Source organism: Pimephales promelas, chromosome 2 (genome assembly GCF_988280905.1).
Source record: "Pimephales promelas chromosome 2, fPimPro1.hap1.1, whole genome shotgun sequence".
In the NCBI taxonomy this organism is placed as follows: domain Eukaryota; kingdom Metazoa; phylum Chordata; class Actinopteri; order Cypriniformes; family Leuciscidae; genus Pimephales; species Pimephales promelas.
This window is the reverse complement of record NC_142770.1, coordinates 28,526,400-28,549,112: the sequence shown is the minus strand read 5'-3', so window position 1 is coordinate 28,549,112 and position 22,713 is coordinate 28,526,400. Positions and strand designations below refer to the sequence as shown.

At 44.1% G+C, this 22,713-nt stretch overlaps 2 non-coding genes and 1 pseudogene across 2 annotated transcripts; all 3 read right to left on the bottom strand.

The window, feature by feature from the left end:
* Positions 1–9,557: 9,557 nt before the first annotated feature.
* LOC148996589 (U1 spliceosomal RNA) lies at positions 9,558–9,722 on the bottom strand. Its single transcript, XR_016147687.1, has one exon. It is a non-coding gene; the product is annotated as a U1 spliceosomal RNA (small nuclear RNA).
* Positions 9,723–11,782: 2,060 nt separating this feature from the next.
* On the bottom strand, positions 11,783–11,966 carry LOC148996588 (U2 spliceosomal RNA). Its single transcript, XR_016149468.1, has one exon. It is a non-coding gene; the product is annotated as a U2 spliceosomal RNA (small nuclear RNA).
* Positions 11,967–15,488: 3,522 nt separating this feature from the next.
* Positions 15,489–16,842, bottom strand: LOC148996587 (uncharacterized; annotated as a pseudogene).
* Between the last annotated feature and the right edge of the window lie 5,871 nt (positions 16,843–22,713).

The following is a 22,713-nucleotide window of genomic DNA, read 5'->3' as shown; positions in this document are numbered from 1 at the left end:
CTGAGTCAAGTCCCAGCCAGGACGAAACACACGATCTCACCCTGATTCCAGAACTGGAATTATGAACGATGATAGAAGGGGTCCAGCCAAACTGGACTTGTTCCCAGTGACCGCTGTGTCTCAACTGCACACCTGTTGCACTGCACAACTGCCTCACCGGTAGTCCAATCCTGGACTGCAGCTGATTCTGCACTGGGTACCTCTACGGTAATCAACCACACCCTGACACTTGACATCCACGCTGCACAAGAGGCAAGGAAATGCAAACCTCCACAGCCACCACGGGACCCTCAGGAAGAGGGTACCACGCTGGAGACTGCGTCAAACCTCAGCAAGCTGAGCCCCTACCTCAGCCTAGCCGCCGCCTGCCACCTGACCCTCATGATTCACCTGCCATCCGTCCATTGCGATGGTGTCGTTCGATGAAGTCACACAAGGACTTCACCCAACGAAAAGGGGGAGATGTAATGAATCTTGGCCAGGCGAGTTACATCAACACATACACACACACACACACAAACCTTTCACTTCCCCCACACATCGGAATGTGTGGAATGTTTTTGAACAAAGAGAAGGACTTTTGGTGTTTAAAAACATTCAACAAAATGTTTTTAATGGTTTTTATGTATATGTGTCTTCCCCATGTCACAGTGAAATAACTTTGTTTGATCACAGTTTAAATAGGAATTAAAAATACCTTCGTCATGCATTTGAAACATAAGTGTATATTCCTTTGATATAACATAATGTTCCTTGATATCTCTAGAATGCTTATTGAATGAAACACTCGAATATGCATAGAGATGTAAAGTAAAGTGTATTTTTAATTCGTTGTACTGCCAATGAAGATCAAATTGCTATTGCAAAACCCTCATTTAACACACCCCCTTCCACGAGAAGCGCGCGCTGAGGAACAAAAGAAAGCTTCCCGCGTGCAACATCCACTCTCCGATTGGCTCAAGCCAACAGGAAGGGGATGGATTTTTCCAAGGTGATAAATGTGAGAACGCAGGTCCGCCCTCCCTCTTCTTCTGAACTTTCCAGCGCTCAACATGTAAACCTCACGGGACTCTGATCCAACCATGGGTCTTTCCTTTTGTTCGTCTAAAAGTTTCATCTTTTCCTCAAGTGGACTACCAAGTTCGTCTTCCAGGAAAGGAAGTGGACTTTGCCGAACTATCTCCTCGGGTAACGTCACCTCAAAGACTCTCAGCCTTTCAAACACTGGCGCTAAATGCCGACGAACGCCACGTGACTCCCCACGGAACAAAGCAGCCATGAACGAGCCGGGACGGGCCGCGCAAACATGCCGCGGCCGCGCTTCACGTGACGCACGCGCGCCGGACCGGCGCACCTCTAGCCGACACGTGGCCCGAACGGGTCGAGCAACGAGCCCACGACTCACACAGACCACATGTGCCTTGCAAGTATACCTTCTTTTAGAGCTTCTAAGAAGCATTAAGAAGATGTTTTTGGGGTGTCCAGAAAGGTTAACTGACTGTTTTGATGAACGTAACTCTCTCTCTCTCTTACAACTCACTCTCTCTCTCACTCTCTCTCTCAAACTCACTTAACTTGCGCGTATCCATTGTCTAAACGCTCTGCGTCGTCTTAGTTTGTGTTTTAATGTTTGTAAATACATGTATCATTGTAACGTAGTGAATGCTTAAGTAGTAACTTTATTAAATGCAAAATATGCTTACCTTGACTGATTGTCTTGCTCATAATACGGGTCAATGAAATGTCAATTTAAAGCTACACGCTTTACAGAACTATAAATACCTAAGAGGGTATTTGGTTATAGAGCAGGGAAGGCAGATTCTAGTGGCCACAGAATTTGTTTTCACAAGCTATATAACTTAATTGAGCTAATTGATTTTGCCTGTCTTGTAAAACGTGGTCCTTGCAATCAATAACAATTAATTTGTGGTTGATTGCGGGGATGCACATGTATGCATATGGGTAAAATTAATAAATTAACATGTAAGACCGGTCTGATCCAAATCTGTATGAATAATTATTAATTATCAATTATTAATTATGATATGCAAATTCCCCCCTGATCAGAACCGACCCAGAGTCTTTACATATTATAAGGGACACATTATTTACTGTTAAAAGTTTCTTGTGTTTGGGTGTTGTGTAAAAAGTCCATGTATGTTTTAAAAGAAAGGTAAATGGTTTAAATAATAGGAATAAAACAATAAAACATGTCAGATAAAAACCAATAAAACAATAAATTATGCCACATAAAACATCTCTTGTACAGGATCGAGGGTGAGTCCCTATCAAGAATGTCCATTCACTCCAGGTCTCCAGAACAGGCCCCGGACTCCTCGCTTCCAGCGCCCAGCGGAGATCCCCTCTCCTCCGGCCCGCTGGCCCGCTGTTCCCGTAGCCGGTGTGGTGAGGGTGCAGCTACGGGCGGCCAGGGTCGGGGGTGGCCGGGACCTCTTTGGTGTGACCCCAGCCCCCCCATCCGAATAACGACGTCCGGCGCCTCCTGCAGCGCAGATCTAACTAATTGCTCGCACGCGTGGAGGGGCACCGTAACGCGTTTCCCCACCAGCAGGTTTCTGGTGGCCCAGATGGCATCCTTGATATGGTTGAGGGTGAGCCAGAGCGAGGTAAATTGCTGTGATGTTAGCTCCTTCAAGCCCTGACCCACCCCCAGGATGGCGAGCCTGTATCCCACCTGGGCCCGACCCGCCGGCAGGCACGGGAAAACCAGGGGCTTGGTCTTGGCCCACAGGTCCCGCGCAGCACCGCACTCCCAGAGCAGATGGTAGACAGTCTCCGGGGAACCACATCCGGACCGTGGGCAGGTGGGGTTTTTGGCCATGCCTCTGGAGTGCATAACCGCCCTGACCGGGAGGATCTCATGGGCCACCATCCACGACAAGTCCTTAAGCCTGTTCTGGAGAGCTGGGTGGGCTGCGTTCCTCCAAACGTCTTTGGCCTCACCTAGTGTGAGGCCTGGAACTGGACTCACCGATTCTCGATCCTGCACAAGAGAGACAAGAGACTTGTGGTTAGTTAAAACAGTGGCATCATTCGTTTCTAAAAGGTATTTCTTTAAAAAATTCTTAATAAAAAGATGTTCTTTTGACAGATTAAAAGACACTGGACATTTAAGATCAACGGGTAAAATTTTCAAAGATCTTAAGTATAACCCCATCCAGAATCGGGTCATGGCTGCTGTCTTGTGTTCTCTGGATGGGGTCAGGGCGTATTTAATGTGGAGGGCAGTGAAGCGGCTGCCTAAAAACAGGTGGGGGTCTGGGAGCCCTTTTCCGCCATTCTCCTTCCTTTTCTTCACTACTTCTCTTTTGAGTCGCTCCCACTTGGACCCCCACAGGAAATAAAACACTGCCCTCTCCAGGTAGATCAGGAAGCTTTGTGGGGGACTAAAAACAGAACAGACAAGTAAAATCAGTGGTAAAATCACAGCTTTAAAAATTAAAATCTTGCCTTCAATCGTCAGATTTCTTAGTCCCCAAAAGCCCAGTCTTTGCCTAACTTTCCCTAACATGTCAGTCCAGTTACCCTGTCCTCCACCCTCCCTGTCAAATTTAACACCTAGAATTTTCAAATTATTATCTTTAAAAACCAAATCTAGTCCACCTTTGTCAATGTTCCCCCACGGCCCGAAGAGCTGGGCCTCAGACTTGCTCCTATTGAGCTTGGCGCCTGAGGCCCGACCGTACCAGTCAGTCAAGTCCATTGCTCTTCGTACCGATAAAACGTCCGTTGCTAAAAGGGTCACGTCGCCAATGTATAAAACGCAGGTTGCCGTCAGTCCACTAGTCCCTGGAATGCCTAGTCCTTTAATCCATTTGTCCCTTCTCAAGATTTGTGCCAGTGGCTCTATACAAGCCACATACAGAAGGGGAGATAAGGGGCACCCCTGACGGATGCCGCTGTAGATATTAACAGCTTTGGATAAATGCCCATTAACTACAATTCTGCTGACCAGGCTGTTGTACAGCAGTCCCACCCAGGCTATGAACCGCCCTGGAAACCCCATTTTACCCAGTACCTTAAAAAGGAACTGGTGCGAGATACGGTCGAATGCTTTTTCAAAGTCTAAATTTAGGACTACTAGCCGAAGGTTTCTGTCTCTCGCATAACAGATGGCGTCTCTGATCAGCACCAGGCTGTCCGTGATCTTCCTTCCTGGCACAGCGCATGCTTGATCCGGGTGGATTACGTCCTCTAAAACTGTCGACATGCGTGTGGCTAAAATTTTGCTAAAAAGTTTACAGTCGACATTTAAAAGAGTGATGGGTCGCCAGTTCCGTAAGTCAGTCTTTGTCCCCTTTCTTATGTAAGAGTGAAACTATCTCTATTCTAAAGCTGTCAGGAAGTCTTTCAAGAGTCTCAAATTCTTTAAAAACAGTCAGTAAGTCGAAAGCTAAAATATCCCAAAAAGTCAAATAAAACTCCAGAGGAAGTCCATCGGTGTCGGGGGACTTTCCTCGTTTAAAACTTTTGAGTGCTTTGTGAATTTCTAAAATGTTGAAATCTTGAGATAAAATTGTACCTTTGCCATCGACTTTCTTTTCTAATAACTCTAAAACCTCCTGTAACGTGTCATTGTGGACTTCTTTGGTGCTGTATAGGTTTTCATTAGGGGTGGCACGGTACATGAAAAAACACCCGAACCGTTCGGTTCGCTTGTCTCGGTTCGGAGCGTGTGTGCGTCTCACGGTTCGACGCATGCGCAATGTAACCTCGTGCCCGTATGTAACGTGTGTTTTCTTTTCGCGCGACATAAACTTGTTCGACTTGGATCGGCGCTGCACAGAGCGACCGGTGAATAACATCACACTAGAGCGGGAACGACGGCTCCGTCACTCACTTTACGCGATATTTGATGTCATTACCGATCGCTCTGTGCAGCGCCGGTTCAAGTTAGTAAACAAGCCAGTAAAAGTGGAGTAGCCTATGGAGCGCTGCAGGTCACGGCACGCGGAGAAATGGCAAGTGGGAGAGATGAGGGAGTTGGAGGATGCGCCAGCGTCCTATAAGTCTATAAGTCCGGTGTGTGGGGACATTTTTGATTTCATGTTATGGTATTTTAATATAACGTTACAGTGGCACTTTATGTTTAGATAAGAGCTTCAGTCAAATGTTTCCAAATCCTGCACTTTAATTTAAACTGAAAAAAAGGTACCCTCACTTTTTGGGAATAGAAGCATTGTTGATACTGTTTTTTGTGTTGAGGTTGAACTTTTCACTTTATGTTTATGGCCTTTGCTATTTCTATAGCCTAATTATAGGCAATGAGGTTTCATGTATATTGACTTATTCATAAAAGACAGTGTAGTTCCTCTTTTTTTCTTTTAAAAGATAGAATTTTTGTAAGAGCTACAAAAGTTGTCAGTTCATAAATGCAAGTTAATTTCTTTGTGTAAATAAGATTTGTGTGATAAAAATGCACAAGTTCTTGTAGACATAGTGATACACATTCTCCTTTTTTTTTGCCAAATAAACGAAAAGCATGTCAATTTCTTCTCTCTTGCTGTGTCAAAATCTCACCTAGCTTTCCTCTGAGATAGTCCCAAAATGTGCTTAAAGTCAAAGAGTCAAATTCAGTTTGTGCATGATTGCATGAATATAATTTTTTTTATACTGTATCCTAAAGTGTGGATAATTAAGCTATATATCACATGCTGAAGTACATTTCTGAAGTGTTAAAGATTAAAAGAAAAAAATAACAAGAACCGTACAGAACCGAAAACCGTGACACTAAAACCGCGATACAAACCGAACCGTCGGTTTCGTGAACCGTGCCACCCCTAGTTTTCATAAAATACTTCAGTTTCCTTTAAAATTTCTTTTGTGGTATAAACCTCCCTCCCTCCACTTTTCAAAGCTGTGATTGCCCCACCCCGTGAAATAATTTTTTTAAAGAAATACCTCATGCACCTTTCACCTTCCTCAATCACCTTCTCCCTGCTCCTTAAAATGACACCTTTGCTTTGAATTTCGGATAAAACTGACATTTCTTGCTTTATTTCTTTGATTTCTTCACTAAAATCGATCCCATCGTTTAAAAGGTTAAAATATCTCTGTAGTCGTTTTTGCAGCCCCATCATGCGTTGATTTAATCTATTCTTTTTGATTTTTCCTATCTTTCTAAAAAACTGTCTCGGCCGTTCTTTTACCATCTCCCACCACTGTGCACGTGAGTCGTAGAAGTCTTGGAGGGTCTGCCATTGGCTGAACTGCTCCCTGTACTCACTGACTACATCTTTATCTTCCAAAAGGGAGCAGTTCAGCTTCCACAGCCCTCCCCCTGCAGTCACACCAGTGGGGAGTGAAAGGGTGCATGACAGCATTGTGTGATCTGAAAAAAAGAGGGGGGTTAATGTTGCATCGGTTGGCAGGCAGTCCCGTGTAAAAACGTAGTCAATGCGAGAGGCTCTGGTGCCGTCACCACTGAACCAGGTGAAGCCCTCCTCTCTCTGATGCATTGCTTTAAAACAGTCCACTAATTTAAAATCTCTAACTAAATCCTGCAATAAAACCGACGTTTTGTCAACTTTAAAATCCTCTGTCCTCTTCCTGTCTTTCTTGGTTAAAACGCAATTAAAATCCCCTGCTACCACTAGGGGAGCCCTACCTAACATGTGGGGCCGCAGGTCTTCTAAAAGCTCATACCTATTGTTTTTGTCTGTAAAACCATACACATTTAAAATGTTAAAATCCTTACCTAAAAAAGTCAGATTAGCTAAAATTGCCCGCCCGTCCCTCACCACAGTGCTGCCCTTCACCAAGATATTGGGGTTTTGTATTAAAATGGCGACACCGTCATTTTTATTAAAATTGGACCCACTCCAAATGGAAACTCTTGGGGTCCAAATCTCCTCCCACTTTCTGTAATTGGATAAAAAAGGCAGACCACATTCTTGTAATAAAAACACATCTGACTTAAAAGTTTTTAAAAAGGATAGGACACTCTGTGCTCGTATATTGCTCCTCACACTTCTCACATTGATGGTGGAGATAGTGAGAGCCATGAGCAGTATGGTTAAAAGAGTATGAGACATTTAAAAGCAACAAAAGGACTACAGAGATTTGATTAAAATCAGGTTATTTCTTGTTGCACTTGCCGTTCCTTTTCCCCAGAAAGCCTGGGATCAGGGAGGAAAGTGCTTGACGTCTCAGGGCTCACAGAGAGAACCTCTTGTGAAGCCATTTGCGTCGATGTTCTTAGCTTAAAATGCAGAAAAGATACTTCATTAAGAGAGTCTGTGGGCCACACACGGTCTAGATCTTCCATGGGGGAACTATCTAGCCGGTGCGCTACCCGCAGCTTTTTCTCCTCTGTTTGGACCAGAGGAGATCTCGCAGTTCTTTTCTGCACTTGAGCATTGGGAAGAGAAGAATCTGTCTCACTCCCACTAGTTGACCCACTAGCCTCAGACACGGTGACAAGGGAGGAAGCCGTTTCCTCCTCTTTGTCGTCCACCTCTTCTTTACCATTATCATTTTGAGGATTGGCTTCCTCCCCCTGACCAGCTGTTCGAGTTGACTCCGCCCCTGTGGCCGCCCCACTTCCTTCTTCCAGTCCAATCCCTGAGGCTGGCTGAGGATTTGAATTTCCCGCCAAAACCTCAGGGCCCGCCTCCTTTATCGTTTGCTCTTTGGGTGGGGCGGCCATTTTGTTGTTTTTTAGCTTGTTGGCAAAACTTTGGGGGCAGTCTCTGTAGAGATGGAATGATTCTCCACAGAGGTTGCACTTTCTGCCATTTTTGCACTCTTCAAAAGTGTGTCCAATTTCTCTGCACTTCCTACACACTACTTCTTGGCACGCCTCGGCGAGATGCCCAAGTTGGCCACACTTGCGGCATAGCTTGGGCATCCCTTGATAATGGATGTAACCTCTATTCTCTCCCAACACAATCATAGAAGGAATTTGACTCAGGCCATGGTAGCTGTTGGGATCTGCCCATTGTTTAATGGGCACTCTCCACGCACAGCTCCAGATACCGTCTTCATCTAAAACCTTGACTGGTTGACCACGAATAGAGCAATATCTTGCCAACCATACAGCAATGTCCTCTCCACTAACTGTTTCATTAAACATCCTGACAATCACCACTTTCAGTGAATTATCAGTCAGTTTTTCCACAGTGAACATGGAGAAATTGGCTTTACACAATTCATACCGAGCCCAAAAAGTACTTAGCAAGGAAGCAGAAGCAAAACTAACATCAAAGCCATGATTCAGGGGCAGAGTCAACAAGCAGTTTATATCCGTAGCCTTAAAACCGAGAGTCTGTTGGATGCACTTCCTGGAAAAGTCCAGCCTGGACATCGCCTGGAGAGTGCCATCCTCCTTTGTCTTAAATTTAAAACGCACGCTGTGGTGCCTCCTCATGCCGGCACGAGCAGCCGACATGTTGGAGGCACCACTAGCCTGCTGCGGCTAAAATCCAACAATAAATATACAATAAATAAATTAAAACCTGCTTACCTTAAAACCAGAAGATTCCTCGTAGAACGAGTCGTCAATTAAAAGCCGTTTGTCAATATACCTCCTGAAGGGTGTATGTCCCGTGTGACAAGCAACACACAAGACCAAGTCCAACAAGAGGCGATCGCTGTCTCAGACGTCCGACCAGACCACTAGATCTTAGCCAAAAGGCCGAGAAGCGATGACGCAGCGACGCCGAGGCGGGGGAGCCGGCAAAGGCCACGCCCACCTGGGCCGCGGCGAGAGGGTCTAAGGTCGCCGGCAAACAAGCTCAGCTCAGATTGGTTGACACCGAAAATGGATCACAACAGAGTGCACAGCACGACACTCTGGAGTGCAACCTGGGATTTTGGATCATCAACATTCCGCCTTAAAAGTGAGCAGGCAGACCAAAGCGTCCGTGGTAGAGACTTGAAACTCTGAGGGATGGTAGGACCGGCCCGGTACTACAACCTCACCAAGGCTCGCCCCGATCGGCCCCAAGGTGGCGCTGCAGCGATCAAAAGTACGAAATGGCTCGTAACTCCTCGACCGTCGGTCGCAGACCCAAGTGTCTTACATCACCGGAATCCTTGGCTCGAGCCGAACAAGATGCATGCCTCGGATTGGGTGGTCGCGCTGGCGAGATTTTCGGGTATTTTGGATTTTCTGAAAAACCTACTTTTGCACACTAGTCCTAGGTTTTTTGCCCGATCTGACCCAAACCGGTGCAGAAAGATTCTCTGGAGTCCGATGGCACAGCCATGGGTGGCTGTATATCACGTGACGTTTCACACGTGCACAATGTTTTCATACCACATGATAGAACTCCTCATTCCGAACAACTTTGCCTCCAGGACAACTGCTGTGAACTAAGTCGTCCGTCAAATATTGGAGACTATTTGAAGAATTGAGGAGAAAAAAGAAAACCCTCCTCACACAGACCGGTCCTAGACTGTTTCGTATCTCTCGAGCAACCGCCGCAGTTCAACTCTCTGGACTGCCTCTGGATATTGAAGAAGTGGAGAAAAAAAACAAAACAAAAGAACCTCAAGCGGAGCTTTAACAATCTGCCCTTTTAACCAGTGTTGTCCAGGGGAGAGCGCGAACGCAGTCCCCCACTACCATAAATTATGCAGTCGAGATTCCCACATTTGGGGAATTCGCAGGGGTCAGCACAACCCAGAGTGCAATGGCCGAGCCTCGCCCTGGGTGAACCACCTTTCTGATCATGGTGTCTCCCCTGCCAGGTAAGTACACTCAAAAAAATGATGTGTTGGCTTTACTTAACTTTTTCATGTAAACAGGTTCCACCGGTTCCACATAACTTTGTTTTGTTAAACAAACATAATTTGTTCATGTAACTTCAACATCATGGAAGTCATTTTAAGCCATCCAATCAAACTCTGAGCTGAGTGTTAAAGTTAATGAGACAATTAAGTGAATAACTGAGTGATGATTGAGCATTATTGAAGACACCTGATGATAACAAGCAGAATCACTGAAGGAGAAAATCACATATTCTAAGTCACCGTTATGGAGATCAGTGTTTGCTTTAGTTGGGCTCTTGACCCCTATATTATTAACTTAAGATTATGTTTGGCTGTACATGAGTTATAACAGCCAGGTGATCACATAGAAAAGGTGGAACTGGGGATTGTATCACCAAACTTCCGGTTTGAAGTCAAACTGCATGAACCACTGTTAAATTTACCTTCTGGATCATACCAGCACTGCTTTTGTAGAACATACAATTTTAGCCTTTTCAATGAAATTCAAATGATCAAATCAATAAACAAAAAAAATTTCTGGATGCCACCAATCAAAATTCATTCATGGCTCCCATCATGCATTGCTGCATGAATAAATAATGAGCTTAAGACACCTAAAGCAGAATCACAAGGAAAAAAAATCTAAAATTATAAGCCACCGTTATGGAGATGAGTGTTTGCTTTAGTTGGGCTCTTCACCCTTATATTATCAACTTTATATTTGAATTTACTGTTGCATCTGAGTAATACCTGCCAGATGAACAAAGATAAATAATTATAAAATGATGTAGGACATATAATGACATTCATCATTTGAAATTTATGTCTGTAATTTATTCTGTTGGTTAGTGTATAACTGAGATTCTGCATAAATATCCAGATAGTTCTCAAAAACTTTTTTTACAATTTTTTTTTCTTTAAGGCAGACACAGACCTCAAGAATCAGTCAATGCTTCTTAACAACGGTGACTAGTAGAATATTCAATTAGGAAAAGTAAATTACATAGACAATTCAGATCATAATTTATTCAAACCGCAATGCATGATGGGAGACATTAATGAGTTGTGATTGGTGGCAAGAAGGACTATTAATGTCACCACGATTGAGATAGACAGGCTGATTATTGATATCTGTTTCTACATAAAGATTAAGTGATTTGATCAGAATAGTTTTATTAAATATTTTCTGTTATAAGAAAATACAGATATGTTGTATAATCACTAAACTGTTGCTAGCAAGTTAATCCTAACCATCAGAATTATGAATTTTTGGAGTTTACAGATCACAGCATGATTATGTCAAACATAACCAACACTATCGGATCACAGTTTTCTTTGTTCATTTGCCTGTTATACATTGATAACAGCAGCCAAACAAAGTTTAAAGTAAAAGTATAAGTGTCAAGAGCCCAACTAAAGCAGACACTGACCTCCATAACGGTGACTTACAATTTGTGATTTTCTCCTTCAGTGATTCTGCTTGTTATCATCAGGTGTCTTCAATAATGCTCAATCATCACTCAGTTATTCACTTAATTATCTCATTAACTTTAACACTCAGCTCAGAGTTTGATTGGATGGCTTAAAATGACTTCCATGATGTTGAAGTTACATGAACAAATTATGTTTGTTTAACAAAACAAAGTTATGTGGAACCGGTGGAACCTGTTTACATGAAAAAGTTAAGTAAAGCCAACACATCATTTTTTTGAGTGTATGAATTCCCAGGCCTTCAGTCAGAAGCACCCTGTCCCTCTCCCCAATCCTCACCAGCGGTTTGCCAGTCAAAAAAGGGGCTTTTTTTTTTTTTGCACGCTCCGCATCCGGCTCCATGAGCCATAAATGTACATAATGCGCCGTCCCCGAATAGTGGACGGATCAGATGTTAAACTGACAGAGGAACAGGGGTTCCTTTTTGTCTTGTTTTTACACCACAATTCTACCCAGGCTAGTATAGCACATGATCACCTACAACACCCACTCACACTAGCTCCATTATCACCTTCTGCCACACAAGACCACTACATTTCTTTCATTGAACACTTTTGGAGGGTGCACCGTTCCCAGAAGTACTGCAATACCGGGTCGATGCGTGGAGTGGACGGAGCAAGCCCCTATTCCATCTCCCAGGACCAAAAATCAATTTAATATGTGGTGCCCGGGTAGGGCACGTATCAGATATTAAACTGATAAGAACAGATTTTTTTTTTTTTTTTTTTTTTCAACACGATTCTCTATACATTCAACATATATTCATCCCATAACATAATTTCCCAATATATTCAACATGCATCCATCCCATAACATAATTCTGTATACATTCAACATATATCATCCCATTACATAATTCCCCATATCTTCAACTTATCCCCATCCCACAACAAGTCAAACAACTTTTTCCACCTTTCTCTAGCTGCATGTTTGCCCCATCTTTGGTTATCCCACCTAATCCTTCCCTTTAATTCAGCCTCTACCCCCCGTATTAATCCCTCTGCCGAATTTTTCCCCTTCCCCCTCCTAATACGTTTCCTTTCCTCCCACAGCCCTTTCTTTATCAAACTCATTATTAACCAAAGTAAAAGGACATCTTTCCCTTCACCCCTCTTACACCTTATGCCCGCCATTACATTCTCACAGGAAACTTTAAAACTACCTGAAATCATCCTTAATAACCTCTCCCCCTTTGTCCATACACTTTGAGCAAATGCACACTCCCAAAATGCATGCCTGATAGTCTCTTCCCCCGAACACCCCTCCCTAGGACATCTCCCATCCTTAGCTAACCCGTGTCTGTACAAAATCTCATTCACTGGTAGACGCCTCAGAAAACATAACCAATTGAGATCTCTTAAACTATTCTCAAGATTTTTTGGCTGTATGTTCGTCCACACCACCTGCGGCACCCCGACCTGGACCGCACTGGACACCCTTTCTCTTACCACCCCATATAATTTCCTCTGCCCCAAACAAAACTCCACCTCCTTACTCTCAGGGTATTTATTCATCCACTTAGCAGCATGCTTATAGTGCCAAGGCTGCACCTCTGCTCTTGGACCGTCATTGGACCATCTCATTACGTGCCTTGCCTGATAAGAAAAAAACAACTTTAAAAAAAACCATGATGGATGCTTCCCTGTCTCCGCCAGCTGTGCTAGTATGGAAGACACAAACAAGCAATCAAGTTTTAAAGGTATATGAGGCACATCCCGCCCTCCTTTACTCACAGGGTTGAACATCTCGGACCTCTTCAAATACTCATACCTACCACCCCAGACAAAATTAAACACAAGCCTCAATACCACCTTCCTCATGCATGCAGGCAAAGGATAAATATAAGCTAAATACTGCATTGCTGGTAAAACATCCATCTTCAATATCAAAACCTTCCCAATCAATGACAACCTCCGCTCCTTCCATCTAGCTATCCTCACCTGTACTGACGAAATACGTTTCATCCAATTTAGAGTTGCTGACCCTTCACTCTGAAAATGTATGCCCAAAATTTTAACAGGGCCCTCACATACCTGCAGCCCACCAATCCCATCTCGCCTCTGTTTGAACCTTCCAAAGAACTTAACAGATGACTTTGAAATGTTCAAACTGGCCCCGGACGCTGAAGAAAACTCCCCAAATAAGTCCAAGGCTCTTTCAAGACACTTATCTGACTGCAGCAGCAACGTAGTGTCATCCGCATACTGCGATAACTTAACCACAGCTCCCTTGCTTCCCGGTATCATCAATCCCTTTATCCTACAGTCTATTCTGATTGCCTCTGCCACCGGCTCCATGTAAAGCACAAAGAGTAGTGGTGAGAGAGGACACCCCTGTCTCACCCCCTCCCTTAACTCAAAACCCTTGCCTAACCTCCCATTCACTTGGGCCACACAACTAGCTTCTTTATACAATGTTCTAATCCATCCTATAAAGATGTCCCCAAACCCCATCTTCTCCATAACCTTGAACATAAACGATCTATTCACCCTATCAAAGGCTTTAGCCTGATCCAAACTTACCAGCATCAACGGCAGGTCCCTCTCTTCAACCCATGCAATGGCATCCCTGATCAGCTGCAAATTCCATTTAGTGCTACGGCCCACTACCCCACATGTCTGATCAACATGCACTACATGAGGTAGTGCCTTCTTCAGCCTGTCTGCCAAAATCTTAGCTATGATCTTGTAATCCACAGTTAGCATTGTCAGCGGCCTGTAATTAGAAATATCTGCCCTATCACCTTTTTTGTAAAGAAGGGACATAACCCCAGTTGTCATTGAGCCTTTTACATTTTTGTTCCCCAACACCTCCCTGACCACTTCCACCAAATAAGGGCCTAATACATTGAAAAACTTAACATAAAACTCGACTGGCAAGCCATCAACTCCTGGTACTTTACCCTTACCCATCCGCTTCAAAGCTCCCTCAAGTTCTTCTAATGTTACCGGGGAGCTCAACTCTTCTTTTACCTCCACTGGAACTTTTTTGGACAGAAAATTAACAAACATTTCACTTTTCTCAGCAACTATGTCTCTTTCACTGAAAAACTGTTTGAAATGCTCTTCAACATATTCACTCATTTCATCTGTTTTTGATAAAACCCCTCCCTCCTTATCTATTAACTTCACAATTGCTTGCTTCTCTTTACGATCCCTCACTGATCTAAAGAGGCCTGCAGTGTAACTTTCCCCGTTCTCCCGAGCCTCCTGCCCCCTTATAAACAAAAACCTTTTAGCTTGGTCTTCATAAATCACCCTTATCTGTCTCTTCAGAGAATGAACCATGTCCCAGTCAAGAATACCCCCAACATTATACTCTTCAAACTTAAATTCTAAATCTCTTTGTAAAATTCCTGCCTGTTTCCAAATCTTCCTCATCCTACCTTTACAGTATTTGATAATCCACTCCTTTGAGCGACTTTTAGCCATTTCCCACCATCCCCCAACATCGCTATACAGGTCCCTCAACCCCTCCAACCCCTTAAAAAAGAATACGTACTCATCACAAAATTGTTTCTCCTTTAACACCTCTATATTCATCCTCCAATACCCCTTCCCAAACATTAAGTTATTCCCCTTGACTACAAACCAAACCATTTCATGATCAGAGAAAAATACAGGTCTTACTCCACCCCTTCTCAATGCAAAAGTTTTAGAAAGAAAAACATAATCTAACCTCTTCTCCACCCCCCTAGAATTCCTCCATGTGGTTACACAAATCTTTGGATTCACCACCTGACCCCCATCTACTAACCCATGCCCTTTCAAAACCCCTTCTAACACCGTCAGACTACTGTCCCCTGTATCTTTCAATTGCAAATTAAAATCCCCACCCATTATAATTTGCTTGTTAGTAGCACAAATTGTCAGCAAACATCCAAACATTTCCCTCCTTTCCTCAACTGTTTGAGGAGCATAAACAGAAAGCAATCTATATTCCCCACCCCTCCACTTTACATCAGCCCCAATCACCCTCCCCGGAAAAACAATGAAACTGTTTGTGATTTCGATCTCTTTATCCCCAAATAAAATCCCCACCCCTGAAGAATAAACCCCTCCCACACTCCATACTGCTCCCCCTCTCCCCCATTCTTTTGTAAATTTCCTAGCATCCTCTAAACTCTTTAAATGAACTTCTTGTAAAAAAAACACTGCACCCCTGTTGTTTCCTAAAAAAGAAAAAACAGCTTTACGCTTCACTGGATCTCTTATACCTCTAACATTAATAGACCCCACAGTCAGTTCATCACTGTCGAACATTTATTCGGCCAGCGGAGTGCCTTTAGTCTCTAATCCCTCCAGACTTACGGATCCAGTGCCGCTGGCTACCAGATCCGCCCATCGAATAGGCACCTCGTTGAGGACCCCTTCATCCATCTGATCCTCATCATCGCTGCCAGCTTTCCCCTCTGACAGCATAAACAATGGCCTCGCGTTGTCCATCTCAAGCCCCTCTTGACTGTCTGTGGACGAGGATTCCTCTGAATAACTTAACTTTAGCATCTTTTCAGCTCTCGGCCTCTTGCCAGGCCTCTCTTTTTCCCTTTCCGCCTTCCTTACCAGCGGACTCTCTTCACCTCTCGATTCCTTTAGGAGGCCTTGTCTCTCCACCTCCATCTCGTTATCCATGTCACTTGGCCGCTGCACCGCGACACTAAAATGTTCTCCATTCAATGCCTCCAAGAACGCCACCATCACATCTTCCTCCGTCGCATTACCATCTTCTGCCATTTTGGCCCCCTCCTTCTCTTCCTCAACCGCCTTCATCTCCTCTCCACGTGGCACAGTAACATCTTGTTGGCTGTCCTCCACCGCCTGTCTCTCTGTTTCTTCCACCCCCCTTCCTCTGCCATGCTGCCTCCGACCAGCCTTACAGTCCTTCATCAAGTGGTCTAATGAACCACAGCTGTGGCAAGTCTTAGGCATGCTGCACTCTTTAGCTGTGTGGCCCAGCTTGGAACACCGCCGACATCTTTCTTTACCACATCTCCCATCATCATGCCCGTACCGTCTACACCTTCTACAGAAAGGGGGGTGCCGGGAGTAGAACAGAAAACCTTTATCAGCCCCAATGTTGAAATAGGCAGGAGGGTGCATCAACCCCTCAAACCCACTCTCGTTGGTCTTCAAAAGTACTTGAAATTGCCTTTTCCCAGTCCATAAACCCACTCCATCTTTCAAATATCTTGCAGGTGTAAGGACTTCAGCATAATTAGCAAGGAACGTCGTCAATGCCTCATCAGTAACGTATGGGTTGAACATGTGCAAAGTAATGACTCTGAAATTGGGTCTGTCCAGGCTTACCACATTGAATTTCCCCATGATACCATTTTTGGTATTTGATGATGATACCATCATCTTTGCCACTCTTCCCAACTTTGTCCATCACTTCTTTGTATAATTCCACCGTGGTCAACGTTACATCAAATCATTTCTCCATCCTGTTGGTTTGCAAGCAGTACACTTCCTCCACCTTCAGTTTCAATTTATCCAAAAGTATAACACGTGCAAAAACTTCTCTCTCCATCATCTCCACCGTAGACTCCTTCATTTGGAACCGTAGAGTATTTCTCAGACCCGCCCTTGGGACTGAAGGCGCCGTTGCCGCAGTCATCATCCTTCTTCAAAGATCAAACCGAAACTACACTTGATCTTAGCCAAAAGGCCGAGAAGCGATGACGCAGCGACGCCGAGGCGGGGGAGCCGGCAAAGGCCACGCCCACCTGGGCCGCGGCGAGAGGGTCTAAGGTCGCCGGCAAACAAGCTCAGCTCAGATTGGTGAAGCGAAAGCGAAAAAGCTCCTTCATGCAGGAGGGATCTCAGCAGCACCATCACGGCAGCAGTGCCTGGGGAAGCTGGTGGTGCCATTTGGCCAGTACCTTAATGCTCCGTTCCACTGGCTTGTGGAAAATGATGTGGGCTACATTAAGTAGTAAGTATTGTTTTTATGTATAATTATGTTTTCAGTGTGCAGTTTTTACCAGCTGGTATAAATAATATGTGTAATTGCAGTTTGGTCGACAGGCACAGAGAAGACCTTGCCAAGAAACCTAAGAAGATTAACCATCACTGGATAAAGGACTTTCTGGCAGAGTACGCTGAGAGCTTCCCTCAAATATCCATCGTCCTGGAGGCCAACATCGACTCCTGTATATATGGGCAAAAAGGGTTTGAAAATCATACCTTTAAGGAGATGTGGGAGCTCTACTGCCAGCATTCTGCCCAGAAGGACAGGCCACACGACTTCAGCAGCAGTCAGAGGGATATGATCAAGAAGGCACACAGCTCTGTCTGCCGGTGGCTGCATACACCTGTAACACACATCACCAGTGTTCAGATGAAAAGGTTTAGGATGTACATTTATGACAAGGATAACCAAGTAAGTGGCCTGCAATGAAAACATTTTTTTATTATGAATGCATATCAGCAAACAAATGAAAAAAAGTTGTTTCTTTATGCAAGACGTGTAATTTAAAAGTCTGTTTAATGCACAGGCAAAATCTCCCAGCAATGATCCTTCATGGCTGGACGACAGCCATATATTAGAGGTGATTCGATCTGAGTCTACATCACAATCGTTCACGCCCACATCTGCTGCTGCGTCCACATCCACATCTACTGCTGCGTCCACAGCCACATCCACATCTGCTGCTGCGTCCACAGCCACATCCACATCTGCTCCTGTGTCCACAGCCACGTCCACATCAGAGACGGCCATTGCCATGCCACCTGCTATGTCCACGTGCACTGTCCTTTCCACTGCCACGTCACAGACCTCCATTCCCACCGGCATATTTCATATTTCATGCCATCTGAGTCAGAAGTCTTCTTCGGGAGAACCATGTCTGAATAACTCCCCTGTGAGTAATTCATTTCATGTGAAAAATTATCCAACATTAATTTGTATTATTATAGTGATTTACTGTGTTGATGTATAATGCAGGTTGAGCTTGAGGGTTGGGTACGCCTATGGGAAAATGCTAATTGCATTTCTCCAGCGGACCTCTCGTGGGTGAAGGACGACACAGAGAGAGGGCTCTTCAGCCACGTCCAGGTGTACAAGCAGAGTACTGGCACGCTGAAGAGGCGACGGGTAATGAAGTCAGACCGGATGTGGTTCTACCCTCCTGATCCTCCAGGCTACGTTAGTGGCGCTGTGCCATCACCAAACCTCTTCTTTCGGAGCCGCATCTTTGTCTGGCGGCCTGTTGGGGTATGGAGATACTCGCTGAAGTGCCCCAGTGGTGAAGAATGTGTGGGTAGAGGAAAGGACGTTCACCTCTACAAGTCTGGCTACCACACCAAGGTTCGACATATCTGTAATTGGATTGGTTGTTGTTATTACTCGAGTGTCAGTTCAACAGTAGATTTTTACAACATTGATTTTCATGTAAACACATTCAAGGTTCAAATAACAATGTTCTACTGCTATTGCAGGTTCGTCACATCTGCGATGTGTCCAATTGGTACACCATGTTGACAGAGGTCCTTTGCTGTGGACCATGCACTAAAGCGGGCAGGAAAGGTGAAGGTGGAAAGGTGGGTCGTTGGTTAGCATGGGATAATGCTATCCTCTGCCAACTCAGCGAGGCTCACCAAGCCATGTTCCCAGCCATTCTCACATTTAGGTAAGAATACTGAAAAATAGCTGGTGTCCTCTTGTAACAGCAATTACCTCTCGGTTAACACGCTGATTATCAAACTTTATAGACGTGGTGTGGACAAGAACATCGTGCGGCTTTTGAGGGACCGGACCGAGGGTAACACCATGGCCAAAGTGTGGCGGCAGATTCAAGAGAACCACGTGGAAGACTATCTCCACAGGAAGGATCTGTATACCACCCTCTTGATGACTCTGGTGAAGCCTGGGGGGATCGTGCCAGCCTTGGGGCACACTTTTGAGGCTCCACCTCCTCAAAGACAGCTTCCCTCTGCTCGTCTGCTCCGTTATGCCTTCCTGCTGGCAGAGGCCAAGAACGTACAGGATTATAGGACCCAGATTCTCTCCACATTTGGTACCGTGCTTAAAATGGACTCTACTAAAAAGGTACGTAAAGCAATATATTGTGTATACAACATATTTTAGAACATCATCACCCACATAGCAAACAGATCCGGAACGGATCTGCCGCGGAGGTAAGAACCAGGTCCGGAACGGAGTCCACTTGCACAGCGCAACGGATCCGGAACAGATCCGGATTGCGGATCCAGACTAGATCCGCGGCAGACGCTATCCGGATCCGATCTGGACCCGTTCATTTTGGAATGAAAACCTATCAGATCACTCATTCAAAACTAGTAATCTGGCCAAAACTACAAAAATATTTCAAATCTATTGGTGGGCCAACATTAGATAGACTGCCCACTAAACAACATGATGTCCAAAAGATGTCTTTTCAACGTCTTTGTCACAAAAGTCGGATGCTGAAAAGACGTCCACTGAGGAGCCAGAATTAAAGTTTTTATGACGTGTTTTTTTGACGTGTTCTGCACGTCCGATGTAGACGTTCATCGAACCTTCGTACAAGTTTAAAAACTAGGTCAAATGTGGCCATCGTGTTTAAAACTCATGTTTATATCAATGTCATTTCCTTACATTGTTTAGATGAGGTTTAGATGTTGATATGTTTCATTTTAAGAAACCATTGTGGTGATGAGTGTTTGCTTTAGTTGGGCTCTTGGTCCCAATTCATCTTACTTTAACTTTACTTTGGTTGTAGTAACTGTGTGATTGTATAACACTATTGTTGTTGCACAGAAAGCCAAGAAAAAGTGAGATGCTGGCATCAGCTTGTTGATTATCATTGCTAAGTCACAAAGTGAGCATTTAATGTTGTGTTTAGAGTTTAGTCTTTATTTCTGCCATTCATAACCACCTATCTTGTGGAACTGTGTTATTTGTATACCATTAAAATTAGCATTTATTAGAAGGTGAATAAAAAAAAAGCTTGTTAAACAATGTTATTAGGAAATTTACCTTAAATACAATAAAAAAAGCTTCATGCTGCAATGCATGATGGGTAGTTTTCAAAGTACAAAAAATCCTTGATTCCCAAGCTGTTTTTGTTGTGGTTGTCACCGTTGTTGAGAATCATATGCAAAATCGTGATGTCTGTGTGTGACTATGTGATATATTTGCTCAAAACATTGAGTACACATGATTTTTATTGACCTTCAAATAAGCAACAATTGTAATGGCACTGGTCCAAATAACGCAGTTCCACAAAATAGGTGGTTATAAACAGCAGATATAAGGACAAAAGTCTACACACATCATTAAAAGCTCGCTTTGTGTTTTTGTCATCATCAACAAGGAGCTGATGACAGCCGATTTTACTTTTTCTTGGCTTTCTATGCAACAACAATAGTGTTATACAAACACACAGTTACAACAACCAAAGAGAAGTTAAAGTAAGAAGAATTGGGACCAAGAGCCCAACTAAAGCAAACACTCATCACCACAATGGTTTCTTAAAATGAAACATATCAACATCTAAACCTCATCTAAACAATGTAAGGAAATGACATTGATATAAACATGAGTTTTAAACACGATGGCCACATTTGACCTAGTTTTTAAACTTGTACGAAGGTTTGATGAACGTCTACATCGGATGTGCAGAACACGTCAAAAAAACACGTCATAAAAACTTTAATTCTGGCTCCTCAGTGGACGTCTTTTCAGCATCCGACTTTTGTGACAAAGACGTTGAAAAGACATCTTTTGGACATCATGTTGTTTAGTGGGCAGTCTATCTAATGTTGGCCCACCAATAGATTTGAAATATTTTTGTAGTTTTGGCCAGATTACTAGTTTTGAATGAGTGATCTGATAGGTTTTCATTCCAAAATGAACGGGTCCAGATCGGATCCGGATAGGGACTCCGTTCCGGACCTGGTTCTTACCTCCGCGGCAGATCCGTTCCGGATCTGTTTGCTATGTGGGCACTTACATCATTCATCATTTACTCCAGTAGCCAAACCTGTATGACCACCTTCTTTCTTCTGTAAACACACAAAAAGTGACATTTAGAATCAGATTCAGAGAGAGCTTTATTGTCAAGTGTGTTTGCACACACAAGGAATTTGTCTTGGTGTTAGGAGCTTACAGTACAGAAGTACAAACATAGTGCAGACAACATGTAATAAAGAAAGACTAATAATGAAGAGAATAGATTTAGCCGCTTGTATAAAAAACAAAAAATAGAGAAGTTAAACATTTTTGAATAGGCATACACTTACAGAAAATACAGAATGTAAAATTTCAATCTGGAATGGTGTTCCTTGTGACTCGCAGGTGGTTAAGAAGCTGAGTGGAGAGGGCAAAGGCTCAGCGGAGTGGTTTACAAGTATAGGAAATGAGCAATCTCAGATTGTCTCATTTGTTCTTACCTGTGAAGAATCCACAGAGTCTCTGAGACCCATGTGCCAGGGGGTGATGGAGAGATTCGAGCAGGCCAATCAACCTGTCCCTCATATCCTATACGTTGACCGTGGGTGCTGTCGCGCACAAGGCCCGACCGCTTTGGAGACCTTGTTCCATACGTGGGTGGACAAGGGTATGGTTGTGCGTTTGGATATATTTCATTGGATACATCGCTTCGATGCAGCCATCCGTACCGAGAGCCACTCCAAATACGCAGTCTTCAAGTCTGCCCTAGCAGGAGCCGTGCTGGCCTACAACCGCGCAGACCTGGAGCTTCTCATTAAGGCGGTCCGAGCAAAGGACCCGGCTTATGACGCGGTGACCGATGAAGACATGGTGCGACTCTACGTGGTGCGGGAGCAGCTGAAGCACCATGTTCGTAGAGTCACGATTGGGGTTCAGGAGACTTTACTTCTTGTCCAGACAGCCATTGATGAGCTGAAAGGTCCGGCGGGGCTGGATGAAAGTGGAATCCCCCTCTTCAAGTCAGCAGGTAAGTAATCTGATGCAAACATTTAAAAACATTTTTACAAGCATTTTCCATATTGAAAACACAGCACAAAGCATTTGAGGCACAGGTAAACTATATGATCTATATATTGTAATCCACTGTTGGCGTGTATTATAAACACATAGCGTGTATGGGGAAGTTATTATGGTTATCATGTACTGTGTTGACACCGTATAATGCTTAAATATTTGCTCTTATTTCTTTACAGAAGCAATAGATAGTGTGTGGGAAGGCCAGCAGCGTCACCTTGAGTGCATACAAGATCCTCCAGAGATGAGTATGTACAGGGTGGTGCGTAGCACCAGCATCAATGGGGTGGATGTTCCCTACTACAAGTGTCTGCGTGGAAGCAACAGTTTGGAGGGATTCCACAAAGTTCTTTCTCACATGATACCAGGTACAAGAAGTAGCACATACAACTATCATACTCCCCTGACACAGTCTGCTGTGCCATCCATCCACAGTCTGCTGTGTTATCCATCATGCTTTTTGTAGCATTCTTCCTTGATATACTGCTGATAAAACACTGCTTTGGGTTGCAAATAAAT